This window comes from Leuresthes tenuis, unplaced genomic scaffold (genome assembly GCF_036924035.1).
Source record: "Leuresthes tenuis unplaced genomic scaffold, fLeuTen1.0.hap1 SCAF_21, whole genome shotgun sequence".
NCBI lineage: Eukaryota > Metazoa > Chordata > Actinopteri > Atheriniformes > Atherinopsidae > Leuresthes > Leuresthes tenuis.
The window spans coordinates 12,125,671-12,148,685 of record NW_027325375.1 but is presented as its reverse complement, the minus strand read 5'-3'; the positions used below and the strand labels follow the sequence as shown (position 1 = coordinate 12,148,685).

General features: G+C 43.0%; 4 non-coding genes across 4 annotated transcripts; all 4 read right to left on the bottom strand.

The window, feature by feature from the left end:
* Positions 1-4,521: 4,521 nt before the first annotated feature.
* LOC140280449 (U2 spliceosomal RNA) lies at positions 4,522-4,705 on the bottom strand. Its single transcript, XR_011909416.1, has one exon. It is a non-coding gene; the product is annotated as a U2 spliceosomal RNA (small nuclear RNA).
* A 308-nt stretch (positions 4,706-5,013) lies between these two features.
* On the bottom strand, positions 5,014-5,127 carry LOC140280662 (U5 spliceosomal RNA). The gene has a single exon (XR_011909598.1). It is a non-coding gene; the product is annotated as a U5 spliceosomal RNA (small nuclear RNA).
* A 2,198-nt stretch (positions 5,128-7,325) lies between these two features.
* LOC140280448 (U2 spliceosomal RNA) lies at positions 7,326-7,509 on the bottom strand. Its single transcript, XR_011909415.1, has one exon. It is a non-coding gene; the product is annotated as a U2 spliceosomal RNA (small nuclear RNA).
* Positions 7,510-7,817: 308 nt separating this feature from the next.
* LOC140280661 (U5 spliceosomal RNA) lies at positions 7,818-7,931 on the bottom strand. The gene has a single exon (XR_011909597.1). It is a non-coding gene; the product is annotated as a U5 spliceosomal RNA (small nuclear RNA).
* Positions 7,932-23,015: the final 15,084 nt, after the last annotated feature.

Below are 23,015 nucleotides of genomic sequence, written 5' to 3'. Positions count from 1 at the left end.
TGCGAGATCAGAGATGTTTGGCTGCAAGAAGGCCATAGTTTGCCAAAAGCGGGTAAGGTGCGAATGTCCGACTAAATATCAAAAAAATTTGGGGCAGAGGTCTTCGGATGCAAGTGGGTGTGAATATCCAACCATACAAGTATGGTGGAGAGGAAGCTGTGAATAGCCGACCATAGTTTGGAAAAAGCGGGTAAGAAAAGGTTTGAATACCCGAACATACACCATCAAAAGAGGGAGCGGAGGTGTTCCGCTGTACGAAGGTGTGAATGTCCGACCATAGTTGGTAAAAGGCGGGTAAGAAAAGGTTAAAATACCCGACTGTACACAATCAATAGCGGGAGCGGATGTGTTCGGCTACAAGAAGGTGTGAAAGTCCGACCATGGTTTGTAAAAAGCGGGTAAGAAAAGGTGCGAATGTCCGTTAATGTATGATCAAAAGAGAGAGCGGAGGTTTTCGGATACAAGAAGGTTTGAATGTCCCACCATAGTTTGTAAAAAGCGGGTAAGAAAAGGTTCGAATGCCCGACTATACACCATCAAAAGCGGGAGCAGAGGTGTTCCGCTGTAAGACGGTGTGAATGTCCGACCATAGTTGGTAAAAAGCGGGTAAGAAAAGGTTAAAATACCCGACTGTACACAATCAATAGCAGGAGTGGAGTTGTTCGGCTACAAGAAGGTGTGAAAGTCCGACCATGGTTTGTAAAAACCGGGAAGAAAAGGCTCGAAAGCCCGACTATACACCATCAAAAAGAAGGTTTGAATGTCCATCAATAATTGCTTTAAAACAAGAAAGTAAATTTTCGAATATCAAACCGTACATGATCATAAGCGGGAGAGGAGGTGTTCCGCTGTAAGACGGTGTGAATGTCCGACCATAGTTGGTAAAAAGCGGGTAAGAAAAGGTTAAAATACCCGACTGTACACAATCAATAGCGGGAGCGGAGTTGTTCGGCTACTAAAAGGTGTGAAAGTCCGACCCTGGTTTGTAAAAAGCGGGTAAGAAAAGGTTCGTATGCCCGAATATACACTATCAAAACCGGAAGTGTAGGTGTTCGGCTGCAAGAAGGTGTGAACGTCCGACCAAAGTTTGTAAAAAAGCAGTTAAGAAACGGTTCCCCCACAGAGCACAGAACCCAGGAAGCCCACCGCAGGGGCAACCACGCATCCACCCAGAAGACTGCAGAGGAAGCCCCCGGAAAGAGCCCCCATAAGCATAGGGCAGAGGCCCTCCGGGAGCCAGGGGCAACAGCCCACCGACGTCGCCAGGCCCCAGCCGCCCAGACATGGGCCGTGCACTGGATCCGGGCCCCAGGAGCCCGAGCGCCCCCAAACCCCCCGGCAGAGGCCCCACCCAATACCCAGGAGGGCCAAGCGCCCCAGACAGCCACACAGTGGGTCAGTGCCTGCCCCAGCACCCCTGGCCAAGTGCCCTGGGAGTCAAGACGTGCCCACAGGTGGGTGAAGTCGCGAGCAGCGGAGAGAGGCCACGCCGCCCCCCCCATCGGGAGAAGCACAGGCAGGCCAGGCGACAGCAAGTCCAAGATCCAGGCCCAATCATTACCACACACACTTTCATGTCCCATACATCCACACGTCCTCCCTCCCTCGACTCCGCTGGGGTGTAGTGCAGCGGGCACACCAGGGGGCCAGCAGCCCCCCAGCCACCACAGACCCCAAACCAGCAGAACAATTAATTAATCCTCCTGGCCCCTCCCGCCCCGAGCAGCAACCAGGAAGCAGGGGTGTGCGAAGAAGACCCCTCCCCTCACCCTTCTGGCTCTTCAATATTTTCTAATAGTGAGCAATTAAAATTGAGGGGCAGCCAAACTTGTAGAACTGGGAGCGTGGCCCTCTGGGCAGCCTACATACCCAAAGAGCCCCGCCCACCAGATGCCACTCAGTGTAACCACCCCCCAAGACCTAATGTGTGTGTGTGAGTGTTTTTGATAAGTAGTAATGTCTAAGGTGTAATTAAAACAGGGGTGGGAACTGCAGAGTGCAACTACTGCAGAGTCCACTACACCCCACCGAACACACACGCCCCAAAAACCCTTCATGTGTGAGTGTGTGCTGTGTACAGGAGCCAGAAGGGAGAGGGGTATGGGGATATACACTGGGGGCAGCCAGGGACTGGCTGCAATAGGCATCCCCGCTACCAGGGAGCCAACACAGGACAGGAGGGCCTGATGTCCACCAGGCCAGGGGCCTGCAGCGACCATATTCTGGGAGCTACTGTACCCCCAGAAGGTACCCATCCCGCCCCACCCCACTCAACCCAACCCCACTCCGGAGGACCTCTACAAAAAACAAACAAACAACAACAAAAAACAAACAAACAAACCACCCGGTCACACCAGTCGCAGCAGCCCGGGCCTGAGACCCACCATCACCCAGGCCCCCCCAGGCCCCCCCTCAACAGGTGCGCTCTTGTGAAAAAGAAAACAGCGGCAGCAACAAAAACACAACGGGAACACCGTATTGAGGCTTTGTTCTGACCGCTCATTTGGTATGGCGTTTCTTTCAAGCAATTCTCCCGGTTAGCCCGCACTCGGCTCGCTCCCAGAGCCGTGTTAAAGTCTACTTCGCATTCACTCTCTTTTCTCAGCAGACTCTTGGGATTTTATCAATAAAATGAATTCCTTCACTCAAACTATGTTAAAACTGCTTTGTCCTTCATATTTACCATGTCTTGAAAGATTTAAACAAAAAAACCTACGTTGTACTTTGCAGTAAAAGAAATAGCAAATCTAAAGTTTCAGGAATCCGAGAATAAGCTTACTTTCATGAGTTCTTCACGATTTCGGATTTTGCTATAAAATGAATTCCTTCACTCAAACTAAATTAAAACTGCTAAACCGCTAATCTGTTACATGTAAGGCAGATGTCAAATTCACCGAATTAGGATTATTCGGTATTCGGCCAATCGAGCTGTAGCAGCTTCAGTAAAAGAGTATAAGTTGAAGAGTTTGTGAATAAAGGTGTGCGCACACATAGTGAGCTGTAGGAAAATAGGCAGGGAGCAATGCCGGCTGGGGTATATGTTCTTGTATGTTGTCTGACTGTTTGATTTGAATGTGTTGTGTAAGTGTCCTGTTGAATGTTACATGTTTGGGCTTTGACACGCTTCACTGTGGTTGTTAACTGTGTGGTGTGTCCTGAAATGTTATATGTTTGGGCTGTGTGACATGCTTAATGCTTGTCAGTAGCTACCCACTTATTCATATATAGCAACTGACAACGTAAGAAGTCCGGACATACTTTGATAGAGTAGTTGTAGAAGTATCCTTATTGATAATAGATAAACTAATTCATAGTGATAGAACAGTAGATGAACAGGTGCCTGCACATGTCTCACGAAAATAAAATGGATGTATGATTGCTGCCAAACTTATGAGTTCTTGTGGCAAACTTGATTCAGTGTCTTGACGTGTATACGCTGTTTCGCTGACTTGATTGTCACAAGAAACAAAGTGTGTTTGATAAGATCCGACCATTTTATTACGGGAGGATCAGTATGTATGGATTCTGATGTGACTGATAAACCCATTCGTATCTTAAGCACAATCTAATACGTCAGACAACGCCCTGGCACACGATAAAAAAAAAAAAGAGAGCGGTTTTGTGTCCCCACAGTCCATAATGTAGAAAAGAGAGAAAAAACCCTTTCTGATTTGGTGTGTGTGCTCATAGTGCAGAGTGTAGAGAAAAGAAAGCCGTTTTGGTGTCACGGGTGTTGTGCCTTACACACACACATTTCTAAATTGAGAAAGGAAATTATTTTAGAGGAAGCACTAGAGTTTAGATCCCACATTTGTTGATAGGCATTCATTTATTTCTTCACTTCTGATAAAAATGATAAGACTGACGTAAAGAATTGGAGGCCCATCACACTTTTAAACTTTGACTGTAAACTTTTTAGCAAGGTTTTAACGACACGGATGTCCTCTGTTTTAGAGGAGATAATTCACCCAGACCAGGCTTGGGCCATCTCAGAGAGACAACTCATCGACAGCCTCGTACTGATTCGAGACATCATTGATTACGCTAGAGACAGAAACACCCGGCTTGTCATCTTAAATTTAGACTTTGAAAAAGGTTTTGATCGGGTCTCGCATCAATATCTCTTTCAGGTGTTGCAGCCATCGAATAGGGCCCGATTGTTCCTACTTGGTGAGATTTGCTTGGTTGAGACGCTTGCTCCCCCCCCTTGCTCCTCGGCTGACCAAGTAGGAACAATCGGGCCCTATTCGATGGCTGCCTTGTCTTTTACTCTGTGCAAAAGACAAGGCAGCCACAAACACCACGGGAACACCGTATTGAGGCTTTGTTCTGACCACTCATTCGGTGTCGCGTTTCTTTCAAGCAATTCTCCCGGTTAGCCCACACTCGGCTCGCTCCCAGAGCTGTGTTAAAGTCTACTTCGCATTCACTCTCTTTTCTCAGCAGATTAAAAGAAAGTTTCATCTTGGGCTCCCTGAAACTTCCATCCTGCACCGCTGTTTGCTTTTTCACAAGAGCAGAGAAGAGCGCACCGTTCCCAGCGGCACTGCAGTACTGGGTCGATGCTTGGAGTGAACGGAGCAAGCTTCTTTTTCAACTCCTATTCTTAAAAATCCATTTAATATGTAGTCCTCGTATAGAGGACATATTAAACTGATAAGAACAGATACTACACTTGATCTTAGCCAAAAGGCCGAGAAGCGATAACTGTCCACTGTTTCAGGTCCGAGGGCCCTTGCTGGCACAATGCCCACTTGTAGCAGTGTACTTTTTATGGCCATAGGTGGCCAGAGTGTCACGTTGCACCTCCGCCCACCCGCTGCACTGAGCACTCTTCAGCCCTTTTAAATGGTATAACTTTGCACTCCCGCATGCTCCAGCAAGCACCATTCAAGCAACAACTTTGCACTCCAGCTTCGAACATCGGCACAATCGCAACAAGTAAGGCGACTCTACTCAGAGAAGTCACTTTGCACAGTAACAAGATTTCTTTTGCACAGACAGAAAGGGCTTCACCCGCAAAGGTAAAGCCTGCCAAAAATAGAAACAACTCATTAGTGCTGCTCTCCACGAAAGTCTTTAGTAAAAGGCGAAAGACTTGTATGTTATGAAGAGAAACCAGAGTACGATTATCCGTCACTGCGGGAGCAGGGCATCAGGCTAGTTGCCATAGCCACCTTCCCCATGGTGAGCGTTGCTTGGTTGAAACGCTTGCCCCTGTGCAATCGACAAGGCAGCAACAAAAACACCACGGGAACACCGTATTGAGGCTTTGTTCTGACCTCTCATTCGGTGTCGCGTTTCTTTCAAGCAATTCTCCCGGTTAGCCCACACTCGGCTCGCTCCCAGAGCCGTGTTAAAGTCTACTTCGCATTCACTCTCTTTTCTCAGCAGACTCTTGGGATTTTATCTATAAAATGAATTCCTTCAATCAAACTATGTTAAAACTGCTTTGTCCTTCATATTTACCATGTCTAGAAAGATTTAAACAAAAAAAAAAACAATGTTGTACTTTGCAGGAAAAGAAAGAGCAAATCGAAAGTTTCAGGAATCCGAGAATAAGCTTACTTTCATGAGTTCTTCACGATTTCGGATTTTGCTATAAAATGAATTCCTTCATTCAAACTAAATTAACACTGCTAAACCGCTAATCTGTTACATGTAAGGCAGATGTCAAATTCACCGAAATAGGATCTAAGGGTATTCGGCCAATCGAGCTGTAGCAGCTTTGGTAAAAGAGTATAAGTTGAAGAGTTTGTGAATAAAGGTGTGCGCACACATAGTGAGCTGTAGGAAAATAGGCAGGGAGCAATGCCGGCTGGGGTATATGTTCTTGTATATTGTCTGACTTTTTGATTTGAATGTGTTGTGTAAGTGTCCTGTTGAATGTTACATGTTTGGGCTTTGACACTTCACTGTGGTTGTTAACTGTGTGGTGTGTCCTGAAATGTTATATGTTTGGGCTGTGTGACATGCTTAATGCTTGTCAGTAGCTACCCACTTATTCATATATAGCAACTGACAACGTAAGAAGTCCGGACATACTTTGATAGAGTAGTTGTAGAAGTATCCTTATTGATAATAGATAAACTAATTCATAGTGATAGAACAGTAGATGAACAGGTGCCTGCACATGTCTCACGAAAATAAAATGGATGTATGATTGCTGACGGCAGAGCAATACTGCCAAACTTATGAGTTCTTGTGGCAAACTTGATTCAGTGTCTTGACGTGTATACGCTGTTTCGCTGACTTGATTGTCACAAGAAACAAAGTGTGTTTGATAAGATCCGACCATTTTATTACGGGAGGATCAGTATGTATGGATTCTGATGTGACTGATAAACCCATTCGTATCTTAAGCACAATCTAATACGTCAGACAACGCCCTGGCACACGATAAAAAAAAAAGAGAGAGCGGTTTTGTGTCCCCACAGTCCATAATGTAGAAAAGAGAGAAAAAACCCTTTCTGATTTGGTGTGTGTGCTCATAGTGCAGAGTGTAGAGAAAAGAAAGCCGTTTTGGTGTCACGGGTGTTGTGACTTACACACACACATTTCTAAATTGAGAAAGGAAATTATTTTAGAGGAAGCACTAGAGTTTAGATCCCACATTTGTTGATAGGCATTCATTTATTTCTTCACTTCTGATAAAAATGATAAGACTGACGTAAAGAATTGGAGGCCCATCACACTTTTAAACTTTGACTGTAAACTTTTTAGCAAGGTTTTAACGACACGGATGTCCTCTGTTTTAGAGGAGATAATTCACCCAGACCAGGCTTGTGCCATCTCAGAGAGACAACTCATCGACAGCCTCGTACTGATTCGAGACATCATTGATTACGCTAGAGACAGAAACACCCGGCTTGTCATCTTAAATTTAGACTTTGAAAAAGCTTTTGATCGGGTCTCGCATCAATATCTCTTTCAGGTGTTGCAGCCATCGAATAGGGCCCGATTGCTCCTACTTGGTGAGATTTGCTTGGTTGAGACGCTTGCTCCCCCCCCTTGCTCCTCGGCTGACCAAGTAGGAACAATCGGGCCCTATTCGATGGCTGCCTTGTCTTTTACTCTGTGCAAAAGACAAGGCAGCCACAAACACCACGGGAACACCGTATTGAGGCTTTGTTCTGACCACTCATTCGGTGTTGCGTTTCTTTAAAGCAATTCTCCCGGTTAGCCCACACTCGGCTCGCTCCCAGAGCTGTGTTAAAGTCTACTTCGCATTCACTCTCTTTTCTCAGCAGATTAAAAGAAAGTTTAATCTTGGGCTCCCTGAAACTTCCATCCTGCACCGCTGTTTGCTTTTTCACAAGAGCAGAGAAGAGCGCACCGTTCCCAGCGGCACTGCAGTACTGGGTCGATGCTTGGAGTGAACGGAGCAAGCTTCTTTTTCAACTCCTATTCTTAAAAATCCATTTAATATGTAGTCCTCGTATAGAGGACATATTAAACTGATAAGAACAGATACTACACTTGATCTTAGCCAAAAGGCCGAGAAGCGATAACTGTCCACTGTTTCAGGTCCGAGGGCCCTTGCTGGCACAATGCGCACTTGTAGCAGTGTTCTTTTTATGGCCATAGGTGGCCAGAGTGTCACGTTGCACCTCCGCCCACCCGCTGCACTGAGCACTCTTCAGCCCTTTTAAATGGTATAACTTTGCACTCCCGCATGCTCCAGCAAGCACCATTCAAGCAACAACTTTGCACTCCAGCTTCGAACATCGGCACAATCGCAACAAGTAAGGCGACTCTACTCAGAGAAGTCACTTTGCACAGTAACAAGATTTCTTTTGCACAGACAGAAAGGCCTTCACCCGCAAAGGTAAAGCCTGCCAAAAATAGAAACAACTCATTAGTGCTGCTCTCCACGAAAGTCTTTAGTAAAAGGCGAAAGACTTGTATGTTATGAAGAGAAACCAGAGTACGATTATCCGTCACTGCGGGAGCAGGGCATCAGGCTAGTTGCCATAGCCACCTTCCCCATGGTGAGCGTTGCTTGGTTGAAACGCTTGCCCCTGTGCAATCGACAAGGCAGCAACAAAAACACCACGGGAACACCGTATTGAGGCTTTGTTCTGACCTCTCATTCGGTGTCGCGTTTCTTTCAAGCAATTCTCCCGGTTAGCCCACACTCGGCTCACTCCCAGAGCCGTGTTAAAGTCTACTTCGCATTCACTCTCTTTTCTCAGCAGACTCTTGGGATTTTATCTATAAAATGAATTCCTTCACTCAAACTATGTTAAAACTGCTTTGTCCTTCATATTTACCATGTCTAGAAAGATTTAAACAAAAAAAAAAACAATGTTGTACTTTGCAGTAAAAGAAAGAGCAAATCTAAAGTTTCAGGAATCCGAGAATAAGCTTACTTTCATGAGTTCTTCACGATTTCGGATTTTGCTATAAAATGAATTCCTTCATTCAAACTAAATTAAAACTGCTAAACCGCTAATCTGTTACATGTAAGGCAGATGTCAAATTCACCGAAATAGGATCTAAGGGTATTCGGCCAATCGAGCTGTAGCAGCTTTGGTAAAAGAGTATAAGTTGAAGAGTTTGTGAATAAAGGTGTGCGCACACATAGTGAGCTGTAGGAAAATAGGCAGGGAGCAATGCCGGCTGGGGTATATGTTCTTGTATATTGTCTGACTTTTTGATTTGAATGTGTTGTGTAAGTGTCCTGTTGAATGTTACATGTTTGGGCTTTGACACTTCACTGTGGTTGTTAACTGTGTGGTGTGTCCTGAAATGTTATATGTTTGGGCTGTGTGACATGCTTAATGCTTGTCAGTAGCTACCCACTTATTCATATATAGCAACTGACAACATAAGAAGTCTGGACATACTTTGATAGTAGTTGTAGAAGTATCCTTATTGATAATGGATAAACTAATTCATAGTGATAGAACAGTAGATGAACAGGTGCCTGCACATGTCTCACGAAAATAAAATGGGTGTATGATTGCTGACGGCAGAGCAATACTGCCAAACTTATGAGTTCTTGTGGCAAACTTGATTCAGTGTCTTGACGTGTATACGCTGTTTCGCTGACTTGATGGTCACAAGAAACAAAGTGTGTTTGATAAGATCCGACCATTTTATTACGGGAGGATCAGTATGTATGGATTCTGATGTGACTGATAAACCCATTCGTATCGTAAGCATAATCTAATACGTGAGACAACGCCCTGGCACACAATCAAAAAAAAAAAGAGAGAGCGGTTTTGTGTCCCCACAGTCCATATTGTAGAAAAGAGAGAAAAAAGCCTTTCTGATTTGGTGTGTGTGCTGCAGAGTGTAGAGAAAAGAGAGAAAAGAAAGCCGTTTTGGTTTTCACGGGTGTTGTGACTTACACACACACATTTCTGAATTGAGAAAGGAAATTATTTTAGAGGAAGCACTAGAGTTTAGATCCCACATTTGTTGATAGGCATTCATTTATTTCTTCACTTCTGATGAAGTTTCAACAATAAACAACAAACTTTGTAGAATGAGAAAGAACTTCTTCAGCAATAAGCATCTCTCGACATATGACGAAATACAGATTTTGCTATAAAATTAATTCCTTCTATCAGCCTGACTTAAAACTGTTTGTCCTCCTTATTTATCCACTTCAAATCAAGTTTCAACAATTAAAAAAATGTTGTAGTTTGAGAAAAAACAACTTCATCTTAAGCAATCAGTAGGGTAAGAAAGGGTAAGAAAAGGTGCAAATGCCAACCATACATCACTAAAAGGTGGAGCGGAAGTATTCGGCTGCAAGTAGGTGCGAATGCCTGACAATGTATGATCAAAAGAGGGAGCGGAGGTTTTCGGCTGCAAGGTCTGAATGTCCAACCATAATTTGTAAAAACCGGGGAAGAAAAGGCTCGAAAGCCCGACTATACACCATCAAAAGCGGGAGCGGAGGTGTTCGGCTGCAAGTAGGTGTGAATGTTCAACCATAATTTGTAAAAAGCGGGTAAGAAAAGGTTTGAATGCCCGACTATATATTAACAAAAGCAGGAGGAGAGGTCTTCGGATAAGAGTGGGTGAGAATTTCCAACCATAATCAATAAAATGCGGTGAAAAAAAAGGTGTGAATACCCCATAGAACACTAAAAGGTAGAGCAGAAGTGTTCGGCTGCAAGAAGGTGTGACTGTTTGACTATATTTGGTGAAAAGCAGGTGAAGCAAGGTCTGAATGCCCAACCTTACATCATCAAAAACGAGATCAGAGGTGTTTGGCTGCAAGAAGGCCATAGTTTGCCAAAAGCGGGTAAGCTGCGAATGACCGACTAAATATCAACAAAAGTGGGGGCGGAGGTCTTCGGATGCAAGTGGGTGTGAATATCCCACCATACAAGTATGGTGGAGAGGAAGCTGTGAATGGCCGACCATAGTAAAAAGCGGGTGAGAAAAGGTGCGAATGTCCAATCATACATGATCAAAACAGGGAGCGGAGGTGTTTGGCTGCGACAAGTTGTGTATGTCCACCCATAATTAATGAAAAGCGGGCAACAAGTAGGTTTGAATACCCATCATCAAAAGCAGGAGTGGATGTGTTCGGCTACAAGAAGGTTTGAATGTCTGACCATAGTTTGTAAAAAGCGGGTAAGAAAAGGTTCGAGTGCCCGAACATACACCATCAAAAGAGGGAGCGGAGGTGTTCCGCTGTAAGACGGTGTGAATGTCCAACAATAGTTGGTAAAAAGCGGGTAAGAAAAGGTTAAAATACCCGACTGTACACAATCAATAGCGGGAGCGGAGTTTTTCGGCTACAAGAAGGTGTGAAAGTCCGACCATGGTTTGTAAAAAGCGGGTAAGAAAAGGTGCGAATGCCCGACAATGTATGATCAAAAGAGGGAGTGGAGGTTTTCGGCTGCAAGAAGGTCTGAATGTCCAACCATAATTTGTAAAAACCGGGGAAGAAAAGGCTCGAAAGCCCGACTATACACCATCAAAAGTGGGAGCGGAGGTGTTCAGCTTCAAGACGGTGTTCAGCTTCAAGACGGTCTGAATGTCCATCAATAATTGCTAGAAAACATGAAAGAAAATTTTCGAATATCAAACTGCACATGATCATAAGCAGGAGAGGAGGTGTTCAGCTGCAAGAAGGTGTGAATGTCTACCCATAATTACTGAAAAATGGGTAAGAAAAGGTGCGAATGCCTAACCATACATCATCAAAAGAGGGAGCGGAGGTGTTCCGCTGTAAGACGGTGTGAATGTCCGACCATAGATGGTAAAAAGCGGGTAAGAAAAGGTTAAATTACCCGACTGTACACAATCAAAAGAGGGAGCGGAGTTTTTCAGCTAAGAGAAGGTGTGAAAGTCCGACCTTGGTTTGTAAAAAGCGGGTAAGAAAAGGTTCGTATGCCCGAATATACACCATCAAAAGCGGAAGCGGAGGTGTTCGGCTGCAAGATATTGTGAACGTCCGACCAAAGTTTGTAAAAAGCAGTTAAGAAAAGGTTTGAATATCTAACCAAACATAAGAATGAGTCTTTTCCGCTGTAGAATGCCCGACTATAGACCATCAAATGCGGGAGCGGAGGTGTTCGGCTCTGAGTAGGTGTGAATGTCCGACCATAATTGCTGAAGAATGTGTTAGAAAAGGTAAGAATGCTGGACCATACATCATCAAAAGCGGTAGAGGTGGTGTTCGGCTGCAAAAAGGTGTGACTGTTCGACTAAAGTTTGTAAAAAGTGGGTAAGACAAGGTGCGAATGCCTTACAATGTATGATCAAAAGCGGGAGCGGAGGTGTTCAGCTGCAAGAAGGTCTACATGTCCATCAATAATTGCTAGAAAACATGAAAGAAACTTTTCGAAAATCAAACCGCACATGATCATAAGTGGGATAGGAGGTGTTCAGCTGCAAGGTGTGAATGTCCACCCATAATTCCTGAAAAATGGGCAAAAAAAAGGTGTGAATGCCCAACCATACATCATCAAAAGCAGGAGTGGAAGTGTTCGGCTACAAGAAGGTGTGAACGTCCGACCAAAATATGTAAAAAGAAGTTAAGAAAAGGTTTGAATATCCAACCAAACATAATCAAAAGCGGGAGCAGAGCTGTTCGACTGCAAGTAGGTGTGAATGTCAGATCATAATTTGCAAAAAGCTGATGAGAAAGGGTGAGAATGCCCGACTATACATCATCAAATGCGGGAGCGGAGTTGTTCGGCTGTGAGTAGGTGTGAATCTCCGACCATAATTGCTGAAAAATGTGTTAGAAAAGGTAAAAATGCCGGACCATACATCATCAAAAGCGAGAGAGGTTGTGTTCGGCTGCAAGTAGGTGTGAATGTCAAGCCATAATTACTCACAAACGGGTAAGAAAAGGTAGTATTGCCAGACCATATATGATCAAAACAGGGAGCGGAGGTGGTTCAGCTGCAAGAAGGTTTGAATGTCAAACTAAAGTTCAAATATATTAACAAAAGCGGGAGGAGAGGTCTTCGGATGAAAGTGGTTGAAAATTTCCAACCATAATGTATAAAATGCGGTGAAAAAAAAGGTGTGATAGAACACTAAAAGGTGGAGCGGAAGTGTTCGGCTGCAAGAAGGTGTGAATGTCCGACTATATTTGGTGAAAAGCAGGTGAAGCAAGGTCTGAATGCCCAACCTTACATCATCAAAAGCAAGATCAGAGTTGTTAGGCTGCAAGAAGGCCATAGTTTGCCAAAAGCGGGTAAGGTGCGAATGTCCGACTAAATATCAACAAAATTTGGGGCGGAGGTTTTCGGATGCAAGTGGGTGTGAATATCCCACCATACAAGTATGGTGGAGAGGAAGCTGTGAATAGCCGACCATAGTTTGGAAAAAGCGGGTAAGAAAAGGTTTGAATGCCCGATCATACACCATCAAAATAGGGTGCGGAGGTGTTCCGCTGTACGAAGGTGTGAATGTCCAACCATAGTTGGTAAAAAGCGGGTAAGAAAAGGTTAAAATACCCGACTGTACACAATCAATAGCGGGAGCGGATGTGTTCGGCTACAAGAAGGTGTGACAGTCCGACCATGGTTTGTAAAAAGCGGGTAAGAAAAGGTGCGAATGTCCGACAATGTATGATCAAAAGAGAGAGCGGAGGTTTTCGGATACACGAAGGTTTGAATGTCCTACCATAGTTTGGAAAAAGCGGGTAAGAAAAGGTTCGAATGCCCGACTATACACCGTAAAAAGTGGGAGCGGAGGTGTTCCGCTGTAAGACGGTGTGAATGTCCGACCATAGTTGGTAAAAAGCGGGTAAGAAAAGGTTAAAATACCCGACTGTACACAATCAATAGCGGGAGCGGAGTTGTTCGGCTACAAGAAGGTGTGAAAGTCCAACTATGATTTGTAAAAAGCAGTTAAGAAAAGGTTCGAATATCCAACCAAACATAATCAAAAGCGGGAGCAGATCTGTTCGACTGCAAGTAGGTGTGAATGTCCAGCCATAATTACTCACAAACGGGGGAAGAAAAGGTAGTATTGCCAGACCATACATGATCAAAACAGGGAGCGGAGGTTCAGCTGCAAGGTGTTAATGTCTGACTATAGTTTGTAAAAAGCGGGTAAGACAAGGTGCGAATGCCTAACAATGTATGATCAAAAGCGGGAGCGGAGGTGTCCAGCTGTGAGTAGGTGTGAATGTCCGACCATAATTGCTGAAAAATGTGTTAGAAAAGGTAAGAATACTGGACAATACATCATCAAAAGCGGGAGAGGTGGTGTTCGGCTGCAAGAAGGTGTGAAAGTCCGACAATGGTTTGTAAAAAGCGGGTAAAAAAAGGTTCAAATGCCCGAATATACATCATCAAAAGCGGAAGCGGAGGTGTTCGGATGCAAGAAGGTGTGAACGTCCGACCAAAGTTTGTAAAAAGCAGTGAAAAGCGAGAAAAAGCATTTCGTGAGTTCTGCATGATTTGGGATTTTGCTTATAAAATGCATTACTTCACTCAAACTATGCTAAAACTGATTTGTCCTTCATATTTACCATGTCTACAAAGATTTAAACAAAAAAACAACGTTGTACTTTGCAGTAAAAGAAAGAGCAAATCTAAAGTTTCAGGAATCCGAGTATAAGCCTGCTTTCATGAGTTCTGCACGATTTCGGATTTTGCTATAAAATGAATTGCTTTGCTCAAACCAAGTTAAAACTGCTTTGTCCTTCCATATTCATCAATGTCTAGATCGACTTCAACAAAGAAAAACATTGGACTTTGCAGTAGAAGAAGTTGAAATCCATCTACACATTGATTAATATGAAGGACAAAGCAGTTCCCACTTGCCCATAAGAAAATAAGCTTATTCTCGGATTCCTGATCCTTCAGTGTTGCTCTTTCTTCTACTGCAAAATACAATGTTGTTCTTTGTTGAAGTCGATCTAGACATTGATAAATATGAAGGAAAAAGCAGTTTTAACTTGGTTTGAGTGAATTAATTCATTTTATACATAAAATCCGAAATCGTGCAGAACTCATGAAAATAAGCTTATTCTCGGATTCCTAAAACTTTTGATTGGCTCTTTCTTTTATTGCAAAGTACAACGTTGTTTTTTTTGTTTAAATATATCGAGACATTGATAAATATGAAGGTAAAAGCCGTTTTAACATAGTTTGAGTGAAGGAATTGATTTTATAGATAAAATCCCAAATCATGCAGAACTCCTCAAAAGGGGCGTATGGCTTAATCACAAGTGTGGTTCTTTCTCATTCAGGGTAGTATGAGGAAGTTTATGCTTGAAATATATGTAGAAATGGGTACATATGAAGGACAAAGCAGTGTTAACTTACTTTGAGTGAAGGAATTCATTTTATACATAAAATCCCAAATCATGCAGAACGTATGAAAAGAAGCTTATTCTCGGATTCCTGATCCTTCAGTTTTGCTCTTTCTTCTACTGCAAAATACAATGTTGTTCTTTGTTGAAGTCGATCTAGACATTGATAAATATGAAGGAAAAAGCAGTTTTAACTTGGTTTGAGTGAATGAATTCATTTTATACATAAAATCCGAAATCGTGCAGAACTCATGAAAATAAGCTTATTGTCGGATTCCTAAAACTTTTGATTTGCTCTTTCTTTTATTGCAAAGTACAACGTTGTTTTCTTTGTTTAAATCTATCGAGACAATGATATATATGAAGGTAAAAGCCGTTTTAACATAGTTTGAGTGAAGGAATTAATTTTATAGATAAAATCCTAAATCATGCAGAACTCCTCAAAAGGGAGGTATGGCTTAATCACAAGTGTGGCTCTTTCTCATTCAGGGTAATATGAGGAAGTTTATGCTTGAAATATATGTAGAAATGGGTACATATGAAGGACAAAGCAGTGTTAACTTAGTTTGAGTGAAGGAATTCATTTTATACATAAAATCCCAAATCATGCAGAACGTATGAAAAGAAGCTTATTCTCGGATTCCTGATCCTTCAGTTTTGCTCTTTCTTCTACTGCAAAATACAATGTTGTTCTTTGTTGAAGTCGATCTAGACATTGATAAATATGAAGGAAAAAGCAGTTTTAACTTGGTTTGAGTGAATGAATTCATTTTACACATAAAATCCGAAATCGTGCAGAACTCATGAAAATAAGCTTATTGTCGGATTCCTAAAACTTTTGATTTGCTCTTTCTTTTATTGCAAAGTACAACGTTGTTTTTTTTTGTTTAAATCTATCGAGACATTGATATATATGAAGGTAAAAGCCGTTTTAACATAGTTTGAGTGAAGGAATTAATTTTATAGATAAAATCCTAAATCATGCAGAACTCCTCTGGCTTAATCACAAGTGTGGCTCTTTCTCATTCAGGGTAATATGAGGAAGTTTATGCTTGAAATATATGTAGAAATGGGTACATATGAAGGACAAAGCAGTGTTAACTTAGTTTGCGTGAAGAAATTCATTTTATACATAAAATCCGAAATCGTGCAGAACTCATGAAAATAAGCTTATTCTCGGATTCCTAAAACTTTTGATTTGCACTTTCTTTTACTGCAAAGTACAACGTTGTTTTTTGTTGAAATCTATCTAGACATTGATTACATTCACACCTACTTGCAGTCGAACACCTTCTCATCCACTTATGATCATGTGCGGTTGGGCTTTCGCACCTTTTCTTACCCATTTTTCAGTAACTATGGGTGGACATTCAGACCTTCTTGCAGCCGAAAACCTCCGCTCCTCTTTTGATCATACATTGTCGGGCATTCACACCTTGTCTTACCCGCTTTTTACAAACTTTAGTCGGACATTCAAACCTTCTTGCAGCTGATCCACCTCCGCTCCCTGTTTTGATCATATATGGTCTGGCAATAGTACCTTTTCTTACCCGTTTGTGAGTAATTATGGCTGGACATTCACACCTTCTTGCAGCCAAACACAACCTCTCCCGCTTTTGATGATATATGGTCCGGCCTTCTTACCTTTTCTAACACATTTTTCAGCAATTATGGTCGGACATTCACACCTACTCACAGACGAACACCTCCGCTCCCACATTTGATAGTGTATAGTCGGGCATTCTCACCCTTTCTCATCAGCTTTTTGCTAATTATGATCTGACATTCACACCTACTTGCAGTCGAACAGCTCTGCTCCCGCTTTTGATTATGTATGGTTGGATATTCGAACATTTTCTTAATGCTTTTTACAAACATTGGTCGGACGTTCACACCGTCTTGCAGCCGAACACCTCCGCTTCCGCTTTTGATGGTGTATAGTCGGGCATTCGAGCCTTTTCTTACCCACCTATTACTTACTATGGTTGGACATTCAAACCTTCTTGTAGCCGAACACATCCGCTCCTGCTTTTGATGATGTATGATTTGGCATTCGCACCTTTTCTTACCCATTTTTTCGTAATTATTGGTCGGACATTCAGACCTTCTTGCACCTGAACACCTCTGCTCCCGCTTTTGATGGTGTATAGTCGGGCTTTCGAGCCTTTTCTTCCCCGATTTTTACAAATTATGGTTGGACATTCAGACCTTGCAGCCGAAAACCTCCGCTCCCTCTTTTGATCATACATTGTCGGGCATTCGCCCCTTGTCTTACACGGTTTTTACAAACTTTAGTCAGACATTCACACCTTGCAGCTGAACCACCTCCATTCCCTGTTTTGATCATGTGTGGTCTGGAAATACTACCTTTTCTTCCCCCGTTTGTGAGTAATTATGGCTGGACATTCACACCTACTTGCAGCCGAAAAACCACCTCTCCCGCTTTTGATGATGTATTGTCCGGCATTCTAGTCTTTTCTATCACATTTTTCAGCAATTATGATCTGACATTCACACCTACTTGCAGTCGAACAGCTCTGCTCCCGCTTTTGATTATGTTCGGTTGGATATTCAAACCTTTTCTTAACTGCTTTTTACAAACTTTGGTCGGACGTTCACACCTTCTTGCAGCCGAACACCCCCGCTTCCGCTTTTGATGGTATATATTCGGGTATTCGAACCTTCTCTTACCCGCTTTTTACAAACCATGGTTGGACTTTCATACCTTCTTGTAGCTGAACAACTCCACTCCTGCTTTTGATGATTTATGGTTGGACATTCGCATCTTTTCCTACCCATTTTTCAGTAATTATAGGTGGATATTCACATCTTCTTGCAGCTGAAAACCTCCTCTCCCGCTAATGATCATGTAAGGTTTGATATTCGAAAATTTTCTTTCATGTTTTAAAGCAATTATTAATGGACATTCACACCTACTTGCAGCTGAACACCACCTCTCCCGCTTTTGATGATGTATGGACCGGCATTCTTACCTTTTCTAACACATTTTTCAGCAATTATGGTCGGAGATTCACACCTACTCACAGCCGAACAACTAGGCTACCGCATTTGATGGTGTATAGTCGGGATTTCTCACCCTTTCTCATCAGCTTTTTGCAAATTATTCTCTGACATTCACACCTACTTGCAGTCGAACAGCTCTTCTCCCGCTTTTGATTATGTTTGGTTAGATATTCGAACCTTTTCTTAACTGCTTTTTTACAAACTTTGGTCGGACGTTCACACCTTCTTGCAGCCGAACACCTACACTTCCGGTTTTGATAGTGTATATTCGGGCATACGAACCTTTTCTTACCCGCTTTTTACAAACCATGGTCGGACTTTCACACCTTCTCTTAGCTGAACAACTCCGCTCCCTCTTTTGATTGTGTACAGTCGGGTATTTTAACCTTTTCTTACCCGGTTTTTACCAACTATGATCGGACATTCACACCGTCTTACAGCGGAACACCTCCGCTCCCTCTTTTGATGGTGTATGTTCGGGCATTCGAACCTTTTCTTACCCGCTTTTTACAAACCAGGGTCGGACTTTCACACCTTTTAGTAGCCGAACAACTCCGCTCCCGCTATTGATTGTGTACAGTCGGGTATTTTAACCTTTTCTTACCCGCTTTTTACCAACTATGGTCGGACATTCACACCGTCTTACAGCGGAACACCTCCTCTCCCGCTTATGATCATGTACGGTTTGATATTCGAAAATCTACTTTCTTGTTTTAAAGCAATTATTGATGGACATTCAAACCTTCTTTTTGATGGTGTATAGTTGGGCTTTCGAGCCTTTTCTTCCCGGTTTTTACAAACCATGGTCGGACTTTCACACCTTCTTGTAGCCGAACAACTCCGCTCCTGCTATTGATTGTGTACAGTCGGGTATTTTAACCTTTTCTTACCCACTTTTTACCAACTATGGTCGGACATTCACACCGTCTTACAGCGGAACACCTCTGCTCCCGCTTTTGATGGTGTATAGTCGGGCATTCGAACCTTTTCTTACCCGCTTTTTACAAACTATGGTGGGACATTCAAACCTTCTTGTATCCGAAAACCTCCGCTCTCTCTTTTGATCATACATTGTCGGACATTCGCACCTTTTCTTACCCGCTTTTTACAAACCATGGTCGGACTTTCACACCTTCTTGTAGCCGAACACATCCGCTCCCGCTATTGATTGTGTACAGTCGGGTATTTTAACCTTTTCTTACCCGCTTTTTACCAACTATGGTCGGACATTCACACCTTCGTACAGCGGAACACCTCCGCTCCCTCTTTTGATGGTGTATGTTCGGGTATTCAAACCTTTTCTTACCCGCTTTTTCCAAACTATGGTCGGCTATTCACAGCTTCCTCTCCACCAAACTTGTATGGTTGGATATTCACACCCACTTGCATCCGAAGACCTCTGCCCCAAATTTTTTTGATATTTAGTCGGACATTCGCACCTTACCCGCTTCTGGCAAACTATGGCCTTCTTGCAGCCAAACACCTCTGATCTCGCATTTGATGATGTAAGGTTTGGCATTCAGACCTTGCTTCACCTGCTTTTCACCAAATATAGTCGGACATTCACACCTTCTTGCAGCCAAACACTTCCGCTCCACCTTTTAGTGTTCTATCACACCTTTTTTTCACCGCATTTTATACATTATGGTCGGAAATTTTCAACCACTCTCATCCGAAGACCTCTCCTCCCGCTTTCTTTAATATATTTGAACTTTAGTCGGACATTCAAACCTTCTTGCAGCTGAACCACCTCCGCTCCCTGTTTTGATCATATATGGTCTGGCAATACTACCTTTTCTTACCCGTTTGTGAGTAATTATGGCTGGACATTCACACCTACTTGCAGCCGAACACAACCCCTCTCGCTTTTGATGATGTATGGACCGGCATTTTTACCTTTTCTAATACATTTTTCAGCAATTATGGTCGGAGATTCACACCTACTCACAGCCGAACAACTCCGCTCCCGCATTTGATGATGTATAGTCGGGCATTCTCACCCTTTCTCATCAGCTTTTTGCAAATTATGATCTGACATTCACACCTACTTGCAGTCGAAAAGCTCTGCTCCCGCTTTTGATTATGTTTGGTTGGATATTCGAACCTTTTCTTAATTGCTTTTTACATATTTATGTTGGACGTTCACACCTTCTTGTAGCCGAACACTTCCACTCCTGCTTTTGATGATGTATGGTTGGGCATTCACACCTTTTTTTTGCCCATTTTTCAGGAATTATGGGTGGACATTCACACCTTGCAGCTGAACACCTCCTATCCCACTTATGATCATGTGCGGTTTGATTTTCGAAAAGTTTCTTTCATGTTTTCTAGCAATTATTGATGGACATGTAGACCTTCTTGCAGTTGAACACTTCCGCTCCCGCTTTTGATCATACATTGTCAGGAATTCGCACCTTGTCTTACCCACTTTTTACAAACTTTAGTCGAACAGTCACACCTACTTGCAGCCGAACACAACCTCTCTCGCTTTTGATGATGTATGGACCGGCATTCTTACCTTTTCTAACACATTTTTCAGCAATTATGGTCGGAGATTCACACCTACTCACAGCCGAACAACTCCGCTCCCGCATTTGATGGTGTATAGTCGGGCATTCTCACCCTTTCTCATCAGCTTTTTGCAAATTATGATCTGACATTCACACCTACTTGCAGTCGAAAAGCTCTGCTCCTGCTTTTGATTATGTTTGGTTGGATATTCGAACCTTTTCTTAACTGCTTTTTACAAACTTTGGTTGGACGTTCACACCTTCTTGTAGCCGAACACATGCACTCCTGCTTTTGATGATGTATGGTTGGGCATTCGCACCTTTTTTTTACCATTTTTTCAGGTATTATGGGTGGACATTCAAACCTTTCTTGCAGCTGAACACCTCCTCTCCCACTTATGATCATGTGTGGTTTGATTTTTGAAAAATTTCTTTCATGTTTTCTAGCAATTATTGATGGACATTTAGACCTTCTTGCAGCTGAACACCACCTCTCCCGATTTTGATGATGTATGGACCGGCATTTTTACCTTTTCTAACACATTTTTCAGCAATTATGGTTGGAGATTCACACCTACTCACAGCCGAACAACTAGGCTACCGCATTTGATGGTGTATAGTTGGGATTTCTCACCCTTTCTCATCAGCTTTTTGCAAATTATTCTCTGACATTCACACCTACTTGCAGTCGAACAGCTCTGCTCCCGCTTTTGATTATGTTTGGTTAGATATTCGAACCTTTTCTTAACTGCTTTTTTACAAACTTTGGTCGGACGTTCACACCTTCTTGCAGCCGAACACCTCCGCTTCCGCTTTTGATGGTGTATATTCGGGCATACAAACCTTTTCTTACCCGCTTTTTACAAACCAAGGTCGGACTTTCACACCTTCTCTTAGCTGAACAACTCCGCTCCCTCTTTTGATTGTGTACAGTCGGGTAATTTAACCTTTTCTTACCCGCTTTTTACCATCTATGGTCGGACATTCCCACCGTCTTACAGCGGAACACCTCCGCTCCCTCTTTTGATGATGTATGGTTAGGCATTCGCACCTTTTCTTACCCATTTTTCAGTAATTATGGGTAGACATTCACACCTTCTTGCAGCTGAACACCTCCTCTCCCGCTTATGATCATGTATAGTTTGATATTCGAACATTTTCTTTCATGTTTTCTAGCAATTATTGATGGACATTCAGACCGTCTTGCAGCTGAACACCTCCGCTCCCACTTTTGATGGTGTATAGTCGGGCTTTCGAGCCTTTTCTTCCCCGGTTTTTACAAATTATGGTTGGACATTCAGACCTTCTTGCAGCCGAAAACCTCCACTCCCTCTTTTGATCATACATTGTCGGGCATTCGCACCTTTTCTTACCCGCTTTTTACAAACCATGGTCGGACTTTCACACCTTTTAGTAGCCGAACAACTCCGCTCCCGCTATTGATTGTGTACAATCAGGTATTTTAACCTTTTCTTACCCGCTTTTTACCAACTATGGTTGGACATTCACACCTTCTTACAGCAGAACACCTCCGCTCCCTGTTTTGATTATGTATGGTTTGACATTCGCACCTTCTCTCACCCGCCTTTTACTATGGTCGGCCATTCACAGCTTCCTCTCCACCATACTTGTATGGTGGGATATTCACACCCACCTGCATCCGAAGACCTCCGCCCCCACTTTTGTTGATATTTAGTCGGTCATTCGCACCTTACCCGCTTTTGGCAAACTATGGCCTTCTTGCAGCCAAACACCTCTGATCTCGCTTTTGATGATGTAAGGTTGGGCATTCAGACCTTGCTTCACCTTCTTTTCACCAAATATAGTCGGACATTCACACCCACTTGCATCCGAAGACCTCCGCCCCAAATTTTGTTGATATTTAGTCGGACATTCGCACCTTACCCGCTTTTGGCAAACTATGGCCTTCTTGCAGCCAAACACCTCTGATCTCGCTTTTGATGATGTAAGGTTGGGCATTCAGACCTTGCTTCACCTGCTTTTCACCAAATATAGTCGGACATTCACACCTTCTTGCAGCCGAACACTTCCGCTCCACCTTTTAGTGTTCTATCACACCTTTTTTTCACCGCATTTTATACATTATGGTTGGAAATTTTCAACCACTCTCATCCGAAGACCTCTCCTCCCGCTTTTGTTAATATATTTGAACTTTAGTCGGGCATTCAAACCTTCTTGCAGCTGAACCACCTCAGCTCCCTGTTTTGATCATATATGGTCTGGCAATACTACCTTTTCTTACCCGTTTGTGAGTAATTATGGCTGGACATTCACACCTACTTGCAGCCGAACACAACCTCTCTCGCTTTTGATGATGTATTGACCGGCATTCTTACCTTTTCTAACACATTTTTCAGCAATTATGGTCGGAGATTCACACCTACTCACAGCCAAACAACTCCGCTCCCGCATTTGATGGTGTATAGTCGGGCATTCTCACCCTTTCTCATCAGCTTTTTGCAAATTATGATGTGACATTCACACCTACTTGCAGTCGAACAGCTCTGCTCCCGCTTTTGATTATGTATGGTTGGATATTCGAACCTTTTCTTAACTGCTTTTTACAAACTTTGGTTGGACGTTCACACCTTCTTGTAGCCGAACACATGCACTCCTGCTTTTGATGATGTATGGTTGGGCATTCGCACCTTTTTTTGTACCCATTTTTCAGGTATTATGGGTGGACATTCACACCTTCTTGCAGCTGAACACCA